The 6,000-nt window shown below is 36.6% G+C and overlaps 1 protein-coding gene across 1 annotated transcript in view; it reads right to left on the bottom strand.

Annotated features, from left to right (window-relative positions):
- Positions 1–207: 207 nt before the first annotated feature.
- Positions 208–6,000, bottom strand: part of RERGL (RERG like) — a 50,797-nt gene continuing 45,004 nt past the window's right edge. The window contains exon 7 of the mRNA XM_053894933.1: positions 208–881. The gene's annotated coding sequence lies outside the window, so the exon portion shown is untranslated. The remainder of the gene's footprint in view (positions 882–6,000) is intronic.

Genomic DNA, 6,000 nt, shown 5'->3' with positions numbered 1-6,000 from the left:
TCAAATATCTCTTAACACCATGAAAAATTTATATTGATTAATTTATCTAATGTTTATTAAGTAAAAGTTTCCTGAAAAAATTTTCTAAGACATAATTAATGATGAATTTGTAGATTAGCTATTTACTGGTGAATTTATTCCCATTTTCCTCCTTTTTAACTTTGCTTATCTTCGTTTGTTGTCTTTCACAGATAAGAAACATTCAGGTCAGCAACATCAATAGATTTTATTACCCAAAAACTCCAGATGTTATCATCACCTATTCTGTCAGTTTAATTAGAAATATTGAAATGCGCTCTATCCCTGTTGAGCTTAAGACTGTGGAAAATCTCTTGTTTTCCAAGTTGTTCACATGCTTATACAGCTACCACTTTGAAAAATGAATCCTTTTTCACATTTTAATGGGACGAGAGAAGAAGCAAACTTTGGGCATTTTAATTTTCAAACAAATAACCTAGGATGTTTCAGTAGAGACTGATCACATTTAACATTGATTTTAATGGTACGGTACAGATCATGGTATTATATTAGTGGCATAAGCCCTATTTTTTCTCCAGCAAAATAGGACAGTTAGCTCTCAGTATGTTACACTAATAAGTGGACTGAAAAAATTACAGGTGGTTTACTTTAAGACCAAATTTATTATTTAAAGACCAAATGGTTTATTTTCTTTCATAAGTAATACTTCAGGGCAGTGATCTCGACACTGTCCTTTAGAAACCCTAGCTGATACCTTTTTCTCCTCTTCAGTGAGTGACTTCCAAGATCCCCGGGGCAGCATCATCTCAGTCTGCCAGAAAGGGGAGGGCACATCAGACCTGCAAGTGGTACAGCATTTCCACTAGAAATGAGCCAGAGCTCAGTCCCATGGCCACAGCTACCTGTGGAAGGAAAACGGAACAGGCTAGTTATGTGCCTGTGAAGAAATAAACATATATGATGAATAGCTACTAGCATTCTCTGCAATAGCCTGACCTCTAGTAATCAAATATCCATTTGTATATTCCTTCCCACACATGGAACAAGCTGACTCTCCTTTTTAAGGAGAAAACCTGAGGTCCTATTTGGCTCAAAGTCCAGAATCACGTGGTAATGTGTAGATATCCCCATCACGTTCAGAAGCAAATCCTATAGCCAATACTTTGAAAAGACAAATTATGTCTTCTATCCCAGTATGGATCATTGGGATCACTGGAGAAGTTTGCTTTTTCACTCTCTGGTAGAAATTTGCAGAACCCCCAGCAATTCTGGCTAATGAGCTCTTTGTTGTCAGTTTTCTTCTTAGCCACATCTGAACAGGGTGTTTAGGAGTACACCTGCTTTTGTAGTTGCTCAGATTTTGCAGGCTGATTCTAGCTTACAGAAATTGGGAAGCCTGAATTGGTTTTAAAACTCGAACAATCTAAACTGTGTTAGAACACAGGGGTGATTTCCTTGGCGTGAGTAGTGGTTTTTCTAAAATTAATTAATCATTCTATTTGTGTCAGTGACTTTCATGTGCATGAATCACAGAAACAGTTCTTCCCAGATAGTTTCCAACTCTAATTGTTTTGGTCTGTCTTCAATATACCTGCTCAAATTAATAGCAGCTATCCAGCAACATTGAGTTCATCTAAAGAATAGGCTTAGATAGGAAGGCACATTTTTCTATGAATGACTTGGTGAAATATATAAATGATTTCTACATTGTACTTCTAATTCTAAGCTATATTTTGAATTAGCAAAGCTGATAAAAAAGAAAAATTTTGAATAATTTCAGTGCTATATAAAAAGTTCAGTTCAAATAGGCAAAGAATCATGCATATGCATGTATATACAGAATAAATGTTTTATAGCTATTTAAACATGTGCATTTACACAATGATTGTAGAAGATCTGATTAATATTCTCTCTAATTAAACTTATATTTTTCTTAGAGGGCATATGTATCTCACTGTGTGTACCAGTATGCACACATGTAAGTCTAAATCGAGCTGGAGAAGACCAGCACATTTCATTTAAAATATTGTTTAATTCTCTATTGCTGCCTTAAATTGGAAAACAAGTAATTTAATGGAATGAAGTCACTGAAGCTACAAGACTGATAGAGGACTAAATAGTAAATATTAAAAAGACTATCAAATAAGGGAAGAATATGTTTGATAGGCTTGGATCCTAGGTATAATAAATGGTAAGTTAGGATTTGAGATAATCAAAATTACATATTTAGGATACAATATTTAGGATACAATAAATAAAGTCCTGGAATAAGCACAAAAATAGAGGCTCTCATACACACAGATGTACATGTACTACATACACACAATTATGCAAAACAAATTCATCATATACAAAATTGGCTCAAACAAAACCATACAAAAAACTATTTTCTTCCCATAGACAATATTTCCAAAATGTCTCCTAACTTACCAACAAGGAAATTAGTCTTTCTTATGGGTTGTAATAAGGAAACCATGCCCAAGGAGAGCAATTTAAGTTCAGAGAATGCCATTTTCATATTGTATTCCCTCATGAAAGTCTGCATTGCATTAAAATGTCAGGGTTGAGAACTGTGACTTTGAAACCAGGAATTCATTTTTCTGGCTTCAAATGCTGGTTAGAAAAATTGCCTTAGAGTTCTTATTAATTTAAAATCCTTTAATTATTTTCTAGTGATTGATCCTTATCATATAATTTAACTCATTGAAGGATGTCAATAGCTAGTTAGGACATCTTCTCTACAATATTTCAAAAACTAATTTATGGTATTTTGTGTTAGCATACTAAAGACAGACGTACAAAATAACTGATGATGAGAATGTGTCCTTGCCCAGAACAACCTGGGAGTTTGCAGCATCCAAAATAAGAAAAAAAATGTATCTACCTATATCTATATCTATATCTATATCTATATCTATATCTATATCTATATATCTGTATCTATATCTATCTATCTCCCAATTGGTAATCTACAGGCTCAAGTAAGACAACAGATGACTATAAATAAAATTATACTGTGGAACATGATACAAGGAGACAGCCAAGAGTGAAATTCCTCTGAAGAACGCAACAAGAGAGTTTGGACATCGGAAAGACTTAAGTTCTAATTGCTGATTCACTTACTGCAACCTAAGTGATTTTTTATTTCCTAAAGCAGGAGTTCTAACTCTGGGTCTCAGTATCTTGATCTACAAAATGAGAATAATAACACTAAAACATACTTAGTAACTATTATTTAGCTCAAAGTAGTGTGAGTGAACACACACGTGAATATAATCCAGAGCAGTATTACAGTTTAATTTTCACACCTGAGTGTATTCGTTTTTCTGAAGTATACATGCAAACCTCCTGTGTTCTCTTCCTGGATATGTGAGGATCAATTATGTTCCTGAGTTTGGATCCCAGGAGAGAAAGAAGATCCTCAATTTCCTATAAAGATGTTCTTGGGAAGTATCAGAAATGCCCAAGTTTGAGGCCATGTTAGTCTATGAATTGCCCCAATACTGATATTAAGATTGGAGTATGCACTTTTATATGTACACACAATGTGTTTCTTTCCTGAATAATATCAGAGCATTCTGAATACATGGTTCCTGAAGCACTGTGACCTGAAAAAAGTATGATGCACTGGGGCTACTAAAGGACTCAGAAAGGAGAGTTTCATTGATGTAACAAGATGACAGCAATAGGACATGAGCAGCGATCCTTGAAGAGAAAAATCCCGAGCAGAGAGGCTGTTCTTGGCTGCTTCTCCAGTATCCGTTTCCCCTTTCTCTCTTCTTAATAAGCCCTGGATTTCCAGAAGGTAACCCCTGACTAGACTCACTCATTTGGTATATGCCAAAACTCCTTAGCTGCAGTGACTGGAGTAAGGGTGGTCACTTTAGCCACAAACACTTGTCCTGCTTCAAATCAGGCAAAGGAAGATTCAAGATTTGTTGTTGATAAAGGAAAAAAAGTCACCTCTTTCTCTGTGAAGAAAGCCTGTAATCCTTGGATTGCCAGGAGTCATCTTCTTACCTTAAGGACAAAGCCAGTTCAAATTGGAGGGCAAAGCTGAGATTCACAGAAAAGCCTCATTCATGAGCCTCTGCTCCATGATCTTTGGTCATGTGGACAAATCCCAGTTTTAATTGCATTTTCTATATCTTGCTACTGAAACAATCATAACTGATACACAAGGGTAATAAATCTGCCACAAAAATGTTATAATTCATGTCATCTAATGAAATCAGACTTGTGGTGATTAATTTAAAAATGGTTGTCTATGAGGTAGAGAAAGATATTAAGAATTGAAAAAAAAAACCAATATGCAAGTGCGTAGTAGGAGAAGAGCAAAGAAAATTTGCAGACAAAGTCAAAAGTCAACCATATTCATAGTAACATTAGTTTTGATAGCCAAGAGATGGTAGCACCCTAGAGGTCCATGGGCAGATGAATGGATAAAGAAAATGTGGTGTATTTATGCAATAGAATACTATCCAGCCTTAAAAGAAGAAGAAAATCCTGCCAGAGGCTCCTACATGGATGCACATGAAGGATATTAGGCTAAGAGAAGTAAGCTGGTCACAAAAAATAGATACTGTATTATGCCACTCATAAGAGGTATCAAAAATAGTCAAACTTACAGAGACAGAAAGTAGAATGAAGGTTGCCAAGGGCTGGGGAAGGGGGAAGTGGGGAGAGCTGTTGTTCAATGGATATTGAGTTTCAGTTCTGCAAGATGAGAAAGTCCTAAAGATGTGTTTGCACAACCATGTGAACAAAGTGAACACTACTGAAATGTACACTTAAAAATAGTTAAGATGGTAAATTTTATGTTATGTACTTTTACCACAATTTTTTAAAAAATGGCCCTGGACTGGGGCGCCTGGGTGGCTCAGTCGGTTGGGTGTCCGACTTTGGCTCAGGTCATGATCTCACAGTTTGTGAGTTGGAGCCCCGCGTCAGGCTCTGTGCTGACAGCTCGGAGCCTGGAGCCTGCTTCACATTTTGTGTCTCCTTCTCTCTCTGCCCCTACCCAACTTGTGCTCTGTCTTTCATGTCTCTCAAAAAATAAATAAATGTAAAAAAAAAAAAAAGCCCTGGAGGGAAGGGAGAATGGAGATAGCTTACTTAATAGGTATGGAGTTTTCTTTTGGGGAGAAGAATGTTTTAGAACTAGATAGAGGTGGTGGCTGCACAACATGGAGAGTGTACATTTTTTTAAGTTTATTTATTTTGAGAGACAGAGAGTGCAAGAGTGGGGGAGGGGCAGAGAGAAAGGAAGAGAGAGAATCCCAAGCAGGTTCCACACTGTCATCACAGAGCCCGACTTGGGGCTCGAACTCACGGAACCGTGAGACCATGACTTGAGCCAAAATCAAGAGTTGGACCCTTAACCAACTCAGTCACCCAGATGCCTGGGAAAATGTACATTTTTAATGGTTAATATTATAATATGTGAATTTCACCTCAATAAAAAACTAAAGAAAAAAAAGGTGGCTATGAAGCTTATGCAAAGTAGGAGCAAAGTTCACACATACTTAAAGTATACTGAGGTCCAACCAAAATATAATGGCTTTACATGTACTATAATCATTTATTTATCACAAGCCAATGGTGTAGGTGCTATCATCATCTGTATTCTACAGAAGAGTGAAAAGAAACAATCTTCCAAGAACACACAGCTCACTCCACTGAGGATTCAAGCGAAACCATCTTCACTAATATCTAACATCTTCACTTCTTGAGAAAGAAATGGTTTCCAGAGCTATTTCACTTACTGAAGAAATTCTTCCAGATTCTGCCCATGGGATTCTTAATTATAAATCACATGTTTATTTAAGTTGCTTGAATGAGTCTCTTTCTCATTCATTCTTTGCAACCAAATGACCCTACCTAGATCTCAACTTGTTGGAGAGGGGCTATGGAACCAGATACAGTCCTTGTGCTCAGAACAGGAGCCAGGAATCAGGCTCAGACTATGGGCAAAGTAGAAGTGATACTGAGTAAAAACAGGAGAGGATGGAGAGAAATGGG

The sequence above is a fragment of the Panthera pardus genome, unplaced genomic scaffold (genome assembly GCF_024362965.1).
Source record: "Panthera pardus isolate Hobbes unplaced genomic scaffold, ASM2436296v1 HiC_scaffold_6, whole genome shotgun sequence".
NCBI classification, from domain to species: Eukaryota; Metazoa; Chordata; class Mammalia; order Carnivora; family Felidae; genus Panthera; species Panthera pardus.
Note: the sequence above shows the minus strand (reverse complement) of the source record. Positions and strands in the feature narration are given on the sequence as shown.